Here is an 18,406-nt window from a genome sequence, read left to right on the forward strand (position 1 = left end):
TAGTTGGGGGTATAGTTTCCAACTTACCCCTACGCTAGAATGGTTAGTTAGGAAAACCAAACATGTTTGGTTTTCTCAACTAGTTGGAACAACACAATTTCAGCGTGTAGGAGCAAACAAGTGATTATTATTTGCTCCCATACACTACCCGATTATCATTCCAACCAGCCAACTAGTTAGCTGGTTGAAAGTTATCCCCCTGATGTATGGCCAACACTAGTTGCTTTTAGTAAACTCTTGCTGTATACTGAGCCATCGTGCCTACTATGCAGTAGGGTGTGATTTCTCATTGCCATAAATCAGCCAGGTGTACGTATAATAATAATGTTATGGCTGATTGAGGACTTGATCCAATGCAGCCACCAGCTCCGCTTCACAGGATGACTCTATACGTACACTGAGCCAACTTCTTGCTTTTGCTCAACTTGGTTATTTTCCTCCAATGTCATCACTCGGTCTAATGCAACACAAATAACGGTCTGTTTGGGTTTACAAACCTGAATTGCAGCAAATAACACACACACATGGGTCTTGGTGTACTGAGACTGTTTAGCTCCTAAAATTAATATTGATGAATTTTGTCTGTCATCAAGCAGCTTGAAGACCAGGTACTAAAAGAGGGTGCATGGGGAGTTGACCTAGGACCTCTGCCATGCAGCAGCTGAGGGGAGCATAGCTACTAGCCCACAGAGGCACATGATGACTATAAAGCAGTCAGGGCTGGCATGACCATAACGTGAAGTATGCATCTCTGGAGGGTGCTGTGGCTGCATTCTCTGTACACCCCCAGCTCTAGGGACAATGCCACTCTCTGTAAACCACTGGGCACCGACAACCCCACTCCCTGGACGCCAATGGCAAAGTGGACACACTGCACTCTCCATGCAGGGCTGAGGAGCACTGTAGGAAGACCCACAGCAGGCAGAACTATTAACTGGGAAGGATCCATTGAGGTGAAGACATGTGCACTGGAGTGTATGGGTGTAATTCTGCTAGGTGGTACTGGGACACCCACTATCTCCCTGTCCCCCTTGCCTCAGGCACCCACTAACTCCACTACCTTTGCCTCAGTCACCCATGATCTCCCTGTACCCTTGGGGGTACAATTGTGTGGCTACACCTATTTCTTGTGAGGCCACACCTTTTTGCGGCATGCCAAAGGCTGTCCCTTTGAACAATTTATCGCATGAAGAGGAAACAAAATTTCTCTTTGCTAGAAACCAAAGAAAAAAAACGTTTGGGCTGGCCCTGAAAACAGTGACACTATATAGTCTCAATATTAACAACAATCCTGGTATAAAATCCAAATATGTAAAATTACAGCCAACTGGCGATTTGAACACGGACCCGTAGTGGCTGTATAAACCCACACCAGCTTACACTCTAGCATAGCAAGGCTAATTTTCTCAATGTCATCAACCAGTCTAGTGCAGCAACCAAAGTAATAAGAGGAACCTGTTTAGAGAATCAAACCTGACACTTCACCAAAGTAAATCTAAAATTTGAACACTAGCACACCGTGCTAGCTTGTCTATTAACCAACCCAGGTGACGTGTCAGTTTCACCAATCATCCCGAAACAACAGAATACATACAATATCCCAGCAGTCCTGCCACTGAATATGCCCACATTGGATGGGGTAAGTATTTATTTATTTTCCTTCCCTTGACCTTCGGGGGGGGGGGGGGGGGGGTCTGTTATGGCTAACCCTCCAGGGGTGGCAGCTAGTGCCTAACCCCACACTAGTGCCCATGACAGGTGTGCACAGCAGATTTTCACTGGCAGCGGTGATTGGGTATACCTGTAGATTGTAAGCCTCTCTATCTGTTAGTACCCAACCTTGTTTTACTACTGCTTTTTTTTATTTTATTTTTTTCTCCAGCAGGGTCCACAGGATAACATTGGGCTATGATGAAGCGACAGCGGATTTGCACCAATCGGTCAAAGCTTTTCGGCCTCCCAGCATGCAATGGGCCCATCCATATATCCCTAGCTCAGGCAAATCGTTATTTCTCTAACGTCCTAGTGGATGCTGGGAACTCCGTAAGGACCATGGGGAATAGCGGGCTCCGAAGGAGGCTGGGCACTCTAGAAAGATCTTAGACTACCTGGTGTGCACTGGCTCCTCCCACTATGACCCTCCTCCAAGCCTCAGTTAGATTTCGTGCCCGGCCGAGGTTGGATGCACACTAGGGGCTCTCCTGAGCTCTTAGAAAGTTATAGTCTTAGAATTTGTTCTTTTCAGTGAGACCTGCTGGCAACAGGCTCACTGCAGCGAGGGACTAAGGGGAGAAGAAGCGAACTCGCCTGCTTGCAGCCGGATTGGGCTTCTTAGGCTACTGGACACCATTAGCTCCAGAGGGATCGACCGCAGGCCCAGCCTTGATGTTCGGTCCCGGAGCCGCGCCGCCGTCCCCCTTACAGAGCCAGAAGCAAGAAGATGGTCCGGAAAATCGGCGGCATGAAGACTCAGTCTTCACCAAGGTAGCGCACAGCACTGCAGCTGTGCGCCATTGCTCCTCATACACACTTCACACTCCGGTCACTGAGGGTGCAGAGCGCTGGGGGGGGGCGCTCTGAGGCAGCAATAAAAACACCTTGGCTGGCAAAAATACCTCAATATATAGCCCCAGGGGCTATATATGAGGTAAATACCCCTGCCAGAAGTCCATAAAAAACGGGAGAATAGGCCGCGGAAAAGGGGCGGAGCCTATCTCCTCAGCACACTGGCGCCATTTTCCCTCACAGCTCCGTTGGAGGGAAGCTCCCTGGCTCTCCCCTGCAGTCTACAAGGGTTAAAAAAAGAGAGAGGGAGCACTAAATTTAGGCGCAGTATACATTATATATATATATATATATATATATATATATATATATATATATAGATATAAAGCTATAGGGGACATAACTCAGTTAGTCCCTGCAGTATATAGCGCTCTGGTGTGTGCTGGCATACTCTCACTCTGTCCCCCCAAAGGGCTTTTGTGGGTCCTGTCCTCGTTTAGAGCATTCCCTGTGTGTCTGCGGTGTGTCGGTACGGCTGTGTCGACATGTTGAATGAGGAGGCTTATATGGTGACGGAACAGAGGCCGATATATGTGATGTCGCCCCCTGTGGGGCCGACACCAGAGTGGATAGAGAGGTAAAAGGTATTAACCGACAGTGTCAACTCCTTACATAAAAGGGTGGATGACGTAACAGCTGTGGGACAGCCGGCTTCGCAGCCCGCGCCTGCCCAGGCGTCTCAAAGGCCATCAGGGGCTCAAAAACGCCCGCTCTCTCAGATGGCAGACACAGATGTCGACACGGAGTCTGACTCCAGTGTCGACAAGGTGGAGACATATACACAATCCAATCCGTGACTTGATCCCGGCAATAAAAAATGTGTTATACATTTCTGACTTTAACCTCTATAAATGGGTTTTAGGTTTGGGGAGAAAAAACAGGCAGTGTTTTGTTCCCCCATCAGATGAATAAATGAAGTGTGTGAAAACCGTGGGTTCCCCCGTTAAGAAACTGGTAATTTATAAAAAGTTACTGATGGCGTACCCTTTCCCGCCAGGAGGATAAGTTACGCTGGGAGATATCCCCTAGGGTGGATAAGGCGCTCACACGTTTGTCAAAAAAGGTGGCACTGCCGTCTTAGGATACGGCCACTTTAATAGGTACCTGTTGATAAAAAACAGGAGGCTATCCTGAAGTCTGTATTTACACACTCAGGTACTAGACTGAGACCTGCAGATAGTGCTGCTGCAGCGTGGTTGGTGACCCTGTCAAACAGGGATAATAGTTGGCAAACATAAAAACATATTAAAGACGTTGTCTTATATATGGGGGATGCACAGAGGGATATTTTGCCGGCTGGCATCCAAAATAAATGTAATGTCCATTCTGTCAGGAGGGTATTCGAGACCTGTCACTGGACAGGTGATGCTGACTTAAAAAGCGCATAGAGAGCCTTATAAGGGTGAGGAATTATTTGGGGATGGTCTCTGGGACCTCGTATCCACAGCAACTGCTGGGAAGAAATAATTTTACCTCAGGTTTCCTCACAGAAAAAGGTACAGTCCTTTCGGCTTCAGAAAAGCAAGCGGGTCAAATGGCGCTTCCTTTCTGTACAGAGACAAGGGTAGAGGGAAAAAGCTGCACCAGTCAGCCTGTTCCCAGAATCAAGATTCTTCCCCCGCCTCCTGTGAGTACACACCATGACGCGGGTGCTCCACAGGTGTAGCCAGGTACGGTGGGGGGCCGCCTCAAAAATTTCAGCAATTAGTGGGCTCGCTCACAGGTGGATCCCTGTTTCTTCCAAGTAGTATTTCAGGGGTACAAGCTGGAATTAGAGATGTCTCCCCCCAGCCGTTTCCTAAAATATGCCTTGCTGACAACTCCCTCAGGCAGGGAGGCTGTGCTAGAGGCAATTAATAAGCGGTATTCCCAGCAGGTAATACTCAAGGTGCCCCTACTTCAACAAGGACAAGGTTACTATTCCACACGGGTTGGGGTACCGAAACCGCATGGTTCGGTGTGACCCATTTTATATTAAAATCCTTGAACATAAAAAAATTCAAGTTCAAGATGGAATCGCTCAGGGCGGTTATTGCAAGCCTGGACGAGGGGGATTACATGGTATCCCGGGACATCAAGGATGCTTACCTGCATGTCCCCATTTACCATCCTCGCCAGGAGTACCTCAGATTTGTGGTACAGGATTACCATTACCAAGTCCAGACACTGCCGTTTGGACTGTACATGGCACCGAGGGTGTTTTATCAAGGTAATGGCCGAAATGATGATACTCCTTCAAAAAAAAGGGAGTTGTAATTATCCCGTATTTGGACAATCTCGTTATAAGGGCGAGGTCCAAGGAGCAGTTGGTAGTCGGGGTAGCACTATTTTGGAAAGTGCTACAACAGCATAGGTGGATTCTAAACAGTCCAAAGTCACAGCTGGTTCCTATGACACGTCTACTGTTCCTGGGGATGGTTCTGGACATAAACCAGAAATAGTGTTTCTCCCGGAGGAGAAAGCCAAGGAGTTGTCATCTCTAGTCAGAGACCTCCTGAAACCAAAATAGGTAGCGGTGCATCATTGCACGCGAGTCCTGGGAAAAATGGTAGCTTCTTACGAAGCAATCCCATTAGGCAGGTTCCATACAAGAACTTTTCAGAGGGACCTGTTGGACAAGTGGTCCGGATCGCATCTTCCGATGCATAGGCTGATAACCCTGTCTTCAAGGACCAGGGTATCTCTACTGTGGTGGCTGCAGAGTGCCCATCTTCAAGAGGGCCGCAGGTTCGGCATACAGGACTAGGTCCTAGTGACCATGGATTCCAGCCTTTGAGGCTGGGGGGCAGTCACATAGGGAAGAAACTTCCAGGGACTTTGGTCAAGTCAGGTTATTTCCCTACACATAAATATTCTGGATCTGAGGGCCATTTAAAATGCCCTGAGGCCAGCAAGGCCTCTGCTTCAAAACCAGCCGGTACTGATCCAATCAGACAACATCACGGCAGTCGCCCATGTAATCAACAGGGCGGCACAAAAAGCAGGATGGCGATGGCAGAAGCCACAAGGATTCTCCGATAGGCGGAAAATCATGTGTTAGCACTGTCAGCAGTGTTCATTCCCGGAGTGGACAACTGGGAAGCAGATCTTCTCAACAGACACGACCTCCACCCGGGAGAATGGGGACTTCCTCCAGAAGTCTTCCAATAGGATTGTACACCATTGGGAAAGGCCACAGGTGGACATGATGGCGTCCCGCCTTAACAAAAAGCTATAAAAGATATTGCTCCAGGTCAAGGGACCCTCAGGCGATAGCTATGGACGCTCTGGTAACACCGTGGGTGTACCAGTCGGTTTAGGTGTTCTCCCCTCTGCCTCTCATACCAAAGGTACTGAGAATAATAAGAAGGCGAGGAGTAAGAACGATACTCGTGGATGGCCAAGAAGAGCTTGGTACCCAGAACTTCAAGAATTTATATCAGAGGACCCATGGCCTCTGCCACTCAGTCAGGACCTGCGGCAGCAGGGGCCCTGTCTGTTCCAAGACTTACCGCGGCTGCGTTTGACGGCATGGCGGTTGAACGCCGGATCCTGAAGGAAAGGGGCATTCCGGAGGAAGTAATTCCTACGCTTACTAAAGCCAGGAAAGAGGTTACAGCAACTCATTATCACCGCATATGGCGAAAATATGTTGCATGGTGTGAGGCCGAAAGGGCCCCAACAGAGGAATTTCAACTAGGTCGATTTCTGCATTTCCTGCAAGCAGGAGTGACTATGGGCCTTAAATTGGGTTCCATTAAGGTACAGATCTCGGCTCTGTCGATTTTCTTTCAAAAAAGAACTCGCTTCAGTACCTGAAGTTCAGACATTTATAAAAGGAGTGCTGCATAGTCAGCCCCCGTTTGTGCCTCCTGTGGCACCTTGGGATCTCAACGTGGTGTTGAGTTTTCTTAAAATCACATTGGTTTGAACCACTAAAAACCGTGGATCTGAAATATCTCACATGGAAGGTGGTTATGTTATTGGCCTTGGCTTCTGCCAGGCGAGTATCAGAATTGGCGGCTTTGTCTTGTAAAAGCCCTTATTTGATTTTCCATATGGATAGGGCAGAATTGAGGACTCGTCCCCAGTTTCTCCCTAAGGTGGTGTCAGCGTTTCACCTGAACCAGCCTATTTGGTGCCTGCGGCTGCTAAGGATTTGGAGGACTCCAAATTGCTAGACGTTGTCAGGGCCCTGAAAATATATGTTTCCAGGACGGCTGGAGTCAGAAAATCTGACTCGCTGTTTATCCTATATGCACCCAACAAGCTGGGTGCTCCTGCTTCTAAGCAGACTATTGCTCGTTGGATTTGTAGTACAATTCAGCTTGCACATACTGTGGCAGGCCTGCCACAGCCAAAATCTGTCAATGCCCATTCCACAAGGAAGGTGGGCTCATCTTGGGCGGCTGCCCGAGGGGTCTCGGCTTTACAACTTTGCCGAGCAGCTACTTGGTCAGGGGCAAACACGTTTGCAAAATTCTACAAATTGGATACCCTGGCTGAGGAGGACCTGGAGTTCTCTCATTCGGTGCTGCAGAGTCATCCGCACTCTCCCGCCCGTTTGGGAGCTTTGGTATAATCCCCATGGTCCTTACGGAGTTCCCAGCATCCACTAGGACGTTAGAGAAAATAAGAATTTACTCACCGGTAATTCTATTTCTCGTAGTCCGTAGTGGATGCTGGGCGCCCATCCCAAGTGCGGTTTATCTGCATTACTTGTACATAGTTATTGTTAACTAAATCGGGTTATTGTTGAGCCATCTGTTGAGAGGCTCTATTGTTTCATACTGTTAACTGTGTTTCATATCACGAGTTGTACGGTGTGATTGGTGTGGCTGGTATGAGTCTTACCCGGGATTCAAAATCCTTCCTTATTGTGTACGCTCGTCCGGGCACAGTACCTAACTGAGGCTTGGAGGAGGGTCATAGTGGGAGGAGCCAGTGCACACCAGGTAGTCTAAGATCTTTCTAGAGTGCCCAGCCTCCTTCGGAGCCCGCTATTCCCCATGGTCCTTACGGAGTTCCCAGCATCCACTACGGACTACGAGAAATAGAATTACCGGTGAGTAAATTCTTATTTTTTTTTGTTTGTTTGGTGCTGCAGGAGCCGGACCATGGTCAGAGGGCTGCTGGTTTTTAGCAGCCATAAACTTTCTTATTTTATTTTTATAGTCTTACTATTATTTTTTTATTTTTTTTGAGTGATCTTTCTAAAAAGCCTCTTATATGTACCTTAGAGTCACTCCAACAACTTCCGGTCGGGTCGCGACAGCGCTTACCTACGTGTACAGTGCTGTTTCGGCTGGCTTCAGTGTCTGATATACTAGCAGGTCCAGCAGACGTTACCAGGCTGTGGCTGGAGCACGGGGAGAAGGTAAGGCATCGGTTCCGCTTAGAGGGGGAATACTGATACAGCCGCACTGCTTTGGAACGAGACTACCAAACAGTCGCTGATGCGGCTGCACCAGCGCTAGCCCTTAGGGATCATAGGCTCAAGGAGTAGTATGAGGCCGTGATCCCTAGGGTTGATGTCAGCAGTGGGGAGTCAGATGCTCTCCTGGTTGCCCCTCCTCCCGGTTCATGACCAGTTTCCTCCGAGTCTCCCGCCATAAACTGTTTTCCCGCTTCCGTCTGAGACGCTGTGTACTAAGGGACCCAGTCACAGCATAGGCAGCTGTGTGACTGGTGCATCAGTGTTCACTATAGGTTCATGGAGCGGCAGTGTACACTAATAGCGTCTGGATCCACTCAGCGTTTGCAGACATATTGATCGATCCTGGAAGCGGGGTAAGTCTCCCTGTATCCCACTCTACTGAGTATGGGTTATACAGCACTTCTATCTACCTTTTGAGTACGAATAGTTGGATAAGTGCACAGGAGTCTGATAATATTACTGTGGTTTCTGTCGCTATGCATCTGAATCTGGTTAACTTTTATAAAGTAATGCAGTAATATGTTTCTTCTACATACTTAAAATGTATCTGTAGTTGATTATGGGGTATATTCAATTAGGGTCAAAGACCGCCATCTGTCGAAAAGATGGCAGTTTTTGACTCTTTAAGGTCGAATAGAGGCCTCTGCAGTATCTGATCCTTGCCAAATGGAATGGGTTTCATCCAATGATAAAAACGCAGACTATGGTCCTTACGGTGGAACTAAGGAGGTCGTTGGCCTGGTGGCTACAGACATCCCATCTGGACAAAGGGAGACCCTTTTGGATATCCGATTGGGAAATTCTGACAACAGATACCAGTCTCAGAGCGATTTTTGTGGATGCCCTGTTGGTGAGATGGGACTTTCATCTGGCCTATGTGTTTCCTCCAAAAACCTTATTACCCAGAGTGGTGAGAAAGATAAAGCAAAGCAAGGGTGCCGTGATGCTAATAGCTCCGGCCTGGCCCAGAAGACATTGGTACACAGATCTGCAGAGAATGTTGATGGATGCTCCATTCCTGCTCCCTCAATGTCCAGATCTACTGACGCAGGGTCCTTGTTATCACAGTCATCTGGATCGACTGTCTCTGACGGCGTGGCTCTTGAGACCTCTATCCTGAAGTCAAGAGGATTCTCACAACAGGTAATGCAAACAATGCTCAGAGCAAGGAAACCTTCCTCAGCTCGCATTTATCATCGAATATGGCACACCTAAATTCATTGGTGCAGTGAACGGAAAATGGACCCTAGGTCTTTCAGAGTTTCCAGGGTCTTAGCATTTCTTCAGGCAGGAATGGATAAAGGTTTGAAGGTTGCTTCCTTGAGAGTGCAAATGTCGGCAAATTGCCAACTTACAGGATGTGCATACTTTTTTCCAGGGAATGCAGCGCGTTCAACCTCCTTTTGTTCCTCCTACAGTGCCTTGGTACTTAAGTTTAGTCCTAAATGCCCTTCAAGTTGCCTCATTTCAACCACTTAATAAAGTGGATCTTAAATGGTTGACAGCTAAAGTTCTCTTTCTACTGGCCATGGAATCAGCTAGAAGAGCGTCAGATTTAGGGACCTATATCCTAGACAATAAAATGTCAGTGTACAATGTTTTACCAGGTTTGGTAAACAACCAAGTAATTTAACTGCAGAGAAATGGGTCCTATAAACTGATTTTTATTTTCAACCTATGTAATGAAGTTGATTGCTTGCAAAAAATAAAATATAAAAATAAGGAAATGGAAATGAAAGAGAAGATAATTGTTGAAAAAAATCACAAAAAGTGGGGGATATCAAGTCTTGTCATAAAATAATGCTGGGTCTTTAAAGTTCCAATAAAGTTAAGTTCATTATTTAGTTAAATTACCACCAGACCTGGTGAAACATTGTACACTGACATCATTATATTGTATAGGATATAGGTTACTACATTTATCCCACCTGATAGTTATAAACTGTCAATTGACAAACATAGTTCAGTACACAGAACTAAGGTGGGGACGAATAGAAATTAATTATCAGGAATACAGATTTCAGCAAAGCAGGGTCCACTACTGCAAACACTAAACAATCCATCATTTATAACATATATAGAGTTTAGGATTGAGTGCAGTACGAAATTTTGTTTATAGAACTGTATACACAGGTTGGTCACTTGTAACAGTACAGCAGCTTCTCCGAACCACATGACTCAGTGCGCAGTTAATAACCCCCATTTATTTGTCAGATTTAGGGGCATTATGTCGTCCTCCATTTCTGATCTTTTATCTAGAGTGGTTCTCAGAACTAAGGCCCTCATTCCGAGTTGTTCGCTCGCTGCTAATTTTGGCATAATTGCTAATAGGCTAAAATTCGGCAGTTCTGCGCATGCGTAAGCATCTCAGGGCGCACGCGCTAAGCAAATTTACACAAAACTATGCTATTTTACTCACAGGCGAACAAAGCTTTTCAATCGCTCTGCTGATTGACAGAAAGTGGGAGTTTCTGGGCGGAAACTGGCCGTTTTCAGGGAGTGTGCTAAAAAACGCAGGCGTGCCAGGTAAAAACGCAGGAGTGTCTGGAGAAACGGAGGAGTGGCTGTTCGGACGCTGGGCGTGTTTGTGACGTCAAACCAGGAGCTAAACGGACTGAGGTGATCGCAATCTAGGAGTAGGTCTGGAGCTACTCAGAAACTGCAAGGAAATTGCTTTCGTTAGCAATTCTGCTAATATTAGCAGAATTGCTAATCTTTCGTTAGCAATTGCTAATCTTTCGTTAGCAATTCTGCTATGCTAAAATACACTCCCAGAGGGCGGCGGCTTTGTGTTTGCATTTCTGCTAAAAGTAGCCAGCGAGCGAACAACTCGGAATGAGGGCCTAAAGGTCCGTACACACTTAACGATAAAATGAGCGACGTCGCTCATTTTCCCCCTCCTTGAGCGACGTCGCTCATTTTATCGTCAAGTGTGTATGCCGCCAGCAACGACCGATGCGCGGCCCCTCGGGTCGGCAACGATGGTCGCTGTCAGCAGGGCATGCATGAAGGATGTGGACTGTCGTCCACGACCTTTATGCAGGGCGGGCGGGGGCGTGACGTCACTGAGCGATATGAGCAGTCATTTCGCTCAGTGTGTATAGTCGGCCGCCGGGCGGGCGGCCGGCCCGGGGGGAGGAAACATTAGACGATGTCGCTCACAGAGCGACATCGTCTAATGTGTATGGGCCTTAAATCTGGGAATCTTCCCAACGTGGTGTCTAAATTTCACCTTAACGAAAAAACTGTAGTCCCGGCTTTCCAGGAACTGGGCCTTTCTGCGGGAGATGCATCGCTGGACGTAGTCCGTGCCTTAAGGATCTATGTGGATCGTACCAGTGCCATCAGACAGATTCTCTCTTCATTCTCTACAGATTTCACAAGAGAGGATGGCCTGCTGATAAGCAGACAGTGGCGAGGTGGCTTCGGATGACTATTTCAGAAGCATATTCTCACACTGATCTCCCTGTTCCGGTTAATGTCTCTGCTCACTCTACTCGTAAGTAGTGATGAGCGGGTTCGGTTTCTCGGAAACCGAACCCCCCCGAACTTCACCCTTTATACACGGGTCCGAGCCATACTCTGATTCTCCCGCATGGCTCGGTTAACCCGAGCGCGCCCGAACGTCATCATCCCGCTGACGGATTCTCGCGAGATTCGGATTCTATATAAGCAGCCGCGCGTCGCCGCCATTTTCACTCGTGCATTGGAAATGTTAGGGAGAGGACGTGGCTGGCGTCCTCTCCGTTATTGTTGAACTTGATTGTGCATTATTGCTTAATTGTGGGGACTGGGGAGCAGCTGTATAATATAGGAGGAGTACAGTGCAGAGTTTTGCTGATCAGTGACCACCAGTTTTATCCGTTATCTGCCTGAACAAAAACGCTGCATATATCTGTGCTCACACTGCTTAATTGTGGGGACTGGGGAGCAGCTGTATTATATAGCAGGAGTACAGTGCAGAGTTTTGCTGACAGTGACCACCAGTATACGTTGTCTGCCTGAAAAACACTCCATATCTGTGCTCAGTGTGCTGCTTTATTGTGGGGACTGGGGACCACCAGTATAATATTATATAGGAGGAGTACAGTGCAGAGTTTTGCTGACAGTGACCACCAGTATATAATATATAGCATTACGGTACAGTAGGCCACTGCTGTACCTACCTCTGTGTCGTCATTAAGTATACTATCCATCTAGATTCTATACCTGTGGTGCATTTCAGTTGTGCAGTTTGCTGACACAGTGACCACCAGTATATATAGCAGTACGGTACGGAAGGCCACTGCTGTACCTACGTCTGTGTCGTCATTAAGTATACTATCCATCTACATTCTATACCTGTGGTGCATTTTAGTTTTGCAGTTTGCTGACACAGTGACCACCAGTATACTATATATAGCAGTACGGTACGGAAGTCCACTGCTGTACCTACCTCTGTGTCGTCATTATGTATACTATCCATCTACATTCTATACCTGTGGTGCATTTTAGTTTTGCAGTTTGCTGACACAGTGACCACCAGTATACTATATATATATATATATAGCAGTACGGTACGGAAGGCCACTGCTGTACCTACCTCTGTGTCGTCATTAAGTATACTATCCATCTACATTCTATACCTGTGGTGCATTTTAGTTTTGCAGTTTGCTGACACAGTGACCACCAGTATACTATATATAGCAGTACGGTACGGAAGGCCACTGCTGTGCCTACCTCTGTGTCGTCATTAAGTATACTATCCGTCTACATTCTATACCTGTGGTGCATTTTAGTTTTGCAGTTTGCTGACAGTGACCACCAGTATGCTATATATAGCAGTACGGTACGGAAGGCCACTGCTGTACCTACCTCTGTGTCGTCATTAAGTATAATATCCATCTAGATTCTATACCTGTGGTGCATTTTAGTTTTGCAGTTTGCTGACACAGTGACCACCAGTATATATAGCAGTACGGTACGGAAGGCCACTGCTCTACCTACCTCTGTGTCGTCAAGTATACTATCCATCCATACCTGTGGGGCATTTCAGTTGTGCGCAGTATATATAGTAGTAGGCCATTGCTATTGATACTGGCATATAATTCCACACATTAAAAAATGGAGAACAAAAATGTGGAGGTTAAAATAGGGAAAGATCAAGATCCACTTCCACCTCATGCTGAAGCTGCTGCCACTAGTCATGGCCGAGACGATGAAATGCCATCAACGTCGTCTGCTAAGGCCGATGCCCAATGTCATAGTAGAGAGCATGTAAAATCCAAAAAACAAAAGTTCAGTAAAATGACCCAAAAATCAAAATTGAAAGCATCTGATGAGAAGCGTAAACTTGCCAATATGCCATTTACGACACGGAGTGGCAAGGAACGGCTGAGGCCCTGGCCTATGTTCATGGCTAGTGGTTCAGATTCACATGAGGATGGAAGCACTCATCCTCTCGCTAGAAAAATGAAAAGACTTAAGCTGGCAAAGCACAGCAAAGAACTGTGCGTTCTACTAAATCACAAATCCCCAAGGAGAGTCCAGTTGTGTCGGTTGCGATGCCTTACCTTTCCAACACTGGACGGGAAGAGCTTGCGCCTACCACCATTTGCACGCCTCCAGCAAGTGCTGGAAGGAGCACCCGCAGTCCAGTTCCTGATAGTCAAATTGAAGATGTCACTGTTGAAGTACACCAGGATGAGGATATGGGTGTTGCTGGCGCTGGGGAGGAAATTGACAAGGAGGATTCTGATGGTGAGGTGGTTTTGTTTAAGTCAGGCACCCGGGGAGACACCTGTTGTCCGTGGGACGAATATGGCCATTGACATGCCTGGTCAAAATACCAAAAAAAAATCAGCTCTTCGGTGTGGAATTATTTAAACACAAATGCGGACAACAGGTGTCAAGCCGTGTGTTGCCTTTGTCAAGCTGTAATAAGTAGGGGTAAGGACGTTAACCACCTCGGAACATCCTCCCTTATACGTCACCTGCAGCGCATTCATCATAAGTCAGTGACAAGTTCAAAAACTTTGGGTGACAGCGGAAGCAGTCCACTGACCACTAAATCCCTTCCTCTTGTAACCAAGCTCCTGCAAACCACACCACCAACTCCCTCAGTGTCAATTTCCTCCTTACCCAGGAAAGCCAATAGTCCTGCAGGCCATGTCACTGGCAAGTCTGACGAGTCCTCTCCTGCCTGGGATTCCTCCGATGCATCCTTGAGTGTAACGCCTACTGCTGCTGGCGCTGCTGTTGTAGCTGCTGGGAGTCGATCGTCATCTCAGAGGGGAAGTCGGAAGACCACTTGTACTACTTCCAGTAAGCAATTGACTGTCCAACAGTCCTTTGCGAGGAAGATGGAATATCACAGCAGTCATCCTGCTGCAAAGCAGATAACTCAGGCCTTGGCAGCCTGGGCGGTGAGAAACGTGGTTCCGGTATCCACCGTTAATTCAGAGGCAACTAGAGACTTGATTGAGGTACTGTGTCCCCGGTACCAAATACCATCTAGGTTCCATTTCTCTAGGCAGGCGATACCGAAAATGTACACAGACGTCAGAAAAAGAGTCACCAGTGTCCTAAAAAATGCAGTTGTACCCAATGTCCACTTAACCACGGACATGTGGACATGTGGAGCAGGGCAGACTCAGGACTATATGACTGTGACAGCCCACTGGGTAGATGTATTGCCTCCCGCAGCAAGAACAGCAGCGGCGGCACCAGTAGCAGCATCTCGCAAACGCCAACTCGTTCCTAGGCAGGCTACGCTTTGTATCACCGCTTTCCAGAAGAGGCACACAGCTGACAACCTCTTACGGAAACTGAGGAAGATCATCGCAGAATGGCTTACCCCAATTGGACTCTCCTGGGGATTTGTGACATCGGACAACGCCAGCAATATTGTGCGTGCATTACATCTGGGCAAATTCCAGCACGTCCCATGTTTTGCACATACATTGAATTTGGTGGTGCAGAATTATTTAAAAAACGACAGGGGCGTGCAAGAGATGCTGTCGGTGGCCCGAAGAATTGCGGGCCACTTTCGGCGTTCAGCCACCGCGTACAGAAGACTGGAGCACCACCAAACAGTCCTGAACCTGCCCTGCCATCATCTGTAGCAAGAGGTGGTAACGAGGTGGAATTCAACCCTCTATATGCTTCAGAGGATGGAGGAGCAGCAAAAGGCCATTCAAGCCTATACATCTGGCCACGATATAGGCAAAGGAGGGGGAATGCACCTGACTCAAGCGCAGTGGAGAATGATTTCAACGTTGTGCAAGGTTCTGCAACCCTTTGAACTTGCCACACGTGAAGTCAGTTCAGACACTGCCGGCCTGAGTCAGGTCATTCCCCTCATCAGGCTTTTGCAGAAGAAGCTGGAGACATTGAAGGAGGAGCTAAAACAGAGCGATTCCGCTAGGCATGTGGGACTTGTGGATGGAGTCCTTAATTCGCTTAACCAGGATTCATGGGTGGTCAATCTGTTGAAATCGGAGCACTACATTTTGGCCACCGTGCTCGATCCTAGATTTAAAACCTACGTTGTATCTCTTTCCGGCAGACACAAGTCTGCAGAGGTTCAAAGACCTGCTGGTGAGAAAATTGTCAAGTCAAGCGGAACGTGACCCGTCAACATCTCCTCCTTCACATTCTCCCGCAACTGGAAGTGCGAGGAAAAGGCTAAGAATTCCGAGCCCACCCGCTGGCGGTGATGCAGGGCAGTCTGGAACGAGTGCTGACATCTGGTCCAGACTGAAGGACCTGCCAACGATTACTGACATGTCGTCTACTGTCACTTCATATGATTCTCTCACCATTGAAAGAATGTTGGAGGATTATATGAGTGACCGCATCCAAGTAGGCACGTCAGACAGTCCGTACGTATACTGGCAGGAAAAAGAGGCAATTTGGAGGCCCTTGCACAAACTGGCTTTATTCTACCTAAGTTGCCCTCCCTCCAGTGTGTACTCCGAAAGAGTGTTTAGTGCAGCCGCTCACCTTGTCAGCAATCGGCGTACGAGGTTACTTCCAGAAAATGTGGAGAAGATGATGTTCATCAAAATGAATTATAATCAATTCCTCCGTGGAGACATTCACCAGCAGCAATTGCCTCCACAAAGTACACAGGGACCTGAGATGGTGGATTCCAGTGGGGACGAATTAATAATCTGTGAGGAGGGGGATGTGCACAGTGAAAGGGGTGAGGAATCGGAGGATGATGATGAGGTGGACATCTTGCCTCTGTAGAGCCAATTTGTGCAAGGAGAGATTGATTGCTTCTTTTTTTGGTGGGGGCCCAAACCAACCAATCATTTCAGTCACAGTCGTGTGGCAGACCCTGTCGCTGAAATGATGGGTTCGTTAAAGTGTGCATGTCCTGTTTATACAACATAAGGGTGGGTGGGAGGGCCCAAGGACAATTGCACCATCTTGCACCTCTTTTTTTCTTTAATTTTTCTTTGCATCATGTGCTGTTTGAGGACAATTTTTTTGAAGTGCCATCCTGCCTGACACTGCAGTGCCACTCCTAGATGGGCCAGGTGTTTGTGTCGGCCACTTGTCTCGCTTAGCTTAGCCATCCAGCGACCTCGGTGCAAATTTTAGGACTAAAAATAATATTATGAGGTGTTCAGAATAGACTGGAAATAAGTGGAAATTATGGTTATTGAGGTTAATAATACTATGGGATAAAAATGACCCCCAAATTTTATGATTTAAGCTGTTTTTTTAGGGTTTTTTGTAAAAAAAACACCCGAATCCAAAACACACCCGAATCCGACAAAAAAATTTCGGTGAGGTTTTGCCAAAACGCGTCCGAATCCAAAACACGGCCGCGGAACCGAATCCAAAACCAAAACACAAAACCCGAAAAATGTCCGGTGCACATCACTACGAGTCGTAAGGTAGGTCCATCATGGGCAGCACAATGTGGTGCTTCAGCAGAATAGATATGTAAGGCAGCCACATGGTTTTCCATTAACACATTCATTAGACATTATGCCGTGGACACTTCTGCCTCTCAGGACGCTGAATTCGGGTGAAGGATTCTCCTGTCTAATTAGGAGCGTCCCCCACCACTAAATTGCTTTGGGAAATCCCAATGTTATCCTGGGGATAACCTGTGGACCCTGCTGAAGAAATATAGTTATGGTAAGAACTTACCCTTGATAACGGTATTTCTCCTAAGTCCACAGGGATCCCACCCTGACGCTCCTGATTTGAGGATCTTTGAGGATCTTTTTACTCACTAACCTCTTCCTTCTTGTACGGAAGGGTGTGCATGTGTGTTCTTCTCGTCTGATTAGGGCTATCTATGATGCTCCTGTCTTAAACTGCTTTAAGCTTTGGGAAAACAACTGATTTGTCTGAGCCAGGAGGCGGGGATATATGGACGGGCCCGTTGCATGCTGGGAGGCCAAAAAAGCTTTGATCGATTGGTGCAAATCCACTGTTGCTTTATCATATCCCAATGTTATCCTGTGGACTTAGGAAAAATACCGTTATCAACGGTAAGTTCTTACCATAACGTATATTTCCCAATTGTACAGCGCAGTGGAATATGCTGACGCTATATAAGCATACTTACCTACTTTTAAGGTCTCTCCAGAGAGGAGACGACGTAGTGAACTTTGGTGGGCGGGGCTGGGCTGTGACTTAATGAAGCCCTGCCCCTAGATCGAGAAAACGAAAGGTTCGTGGGTCTGATGGAAGGGGTGGGGGGCTAAAATGACGCGATTCACACCATGTTATCCCCACCCCACAGACCCGTGAATACCGGAATTTGGGATCCGATATCTAGGTCGACAGTAACTAGGTCGACCACTATTGGTTGACAGTAACTGGGTCGACAGGGTTTCTAGGTCGACAGGGTCTCTAGGTCAAAAGGTCGACATAAGTTTTTCACAATTTTTTCCTTTTTTTTTTAACCTTTTCATACTTAACGATCCACGTGGACTACAATTGGAAAGGTAATCTGTGCTGAGCGAAGCGGTAGCAGAGCGAGGCACCTTGCCCGAAGCATGGCGAGCGGACACGGTGCACTAATTGGGGTTCCCGGTCACTCTACGAAGAAAACGACAAAAAAAACCCATAAAAAACTCATGTTGACCTGTCGACCTAGAGACCCTGTCGACATAGTTACTGTCGACCAATAGGGGTTGACCTAGACACTGTCGACCTAGTTACTATCTACCTTCCATACCACACCACCGGAATTTACGGAAAGCATTTCTCCCATCCTGCCCACTTCACTAGGATGCGGGAGATCTGCCTGCTCTTCCAGTAGTGCGGGGGGGCTACCCCGAAAATCGTGAGTCTCCCGCAACTTCCGGGAGAGTAGGTAAGTGTGTGTATATATATATATATATATATATATATATATATATATATATATATATATATATATAAAAGTAACTGTTAATAAAGGAATACCCTTCCACC

Source organism: Pseudophryne corroboree, chromosome 11 (assembly GCF_028390025.1).
Source record: "Pseudophryne corroboree isolate aPseCor3 chromosome 11, aPseCor3.hap2, whole genome shotgun sequence".
NCBI classification, from domain to species: Eukaryota; Metazoa; Chordata; class Amphibia; order Anura; family Myobatrachidae; genus Pseudophryne; species Pseudophryne corroboree.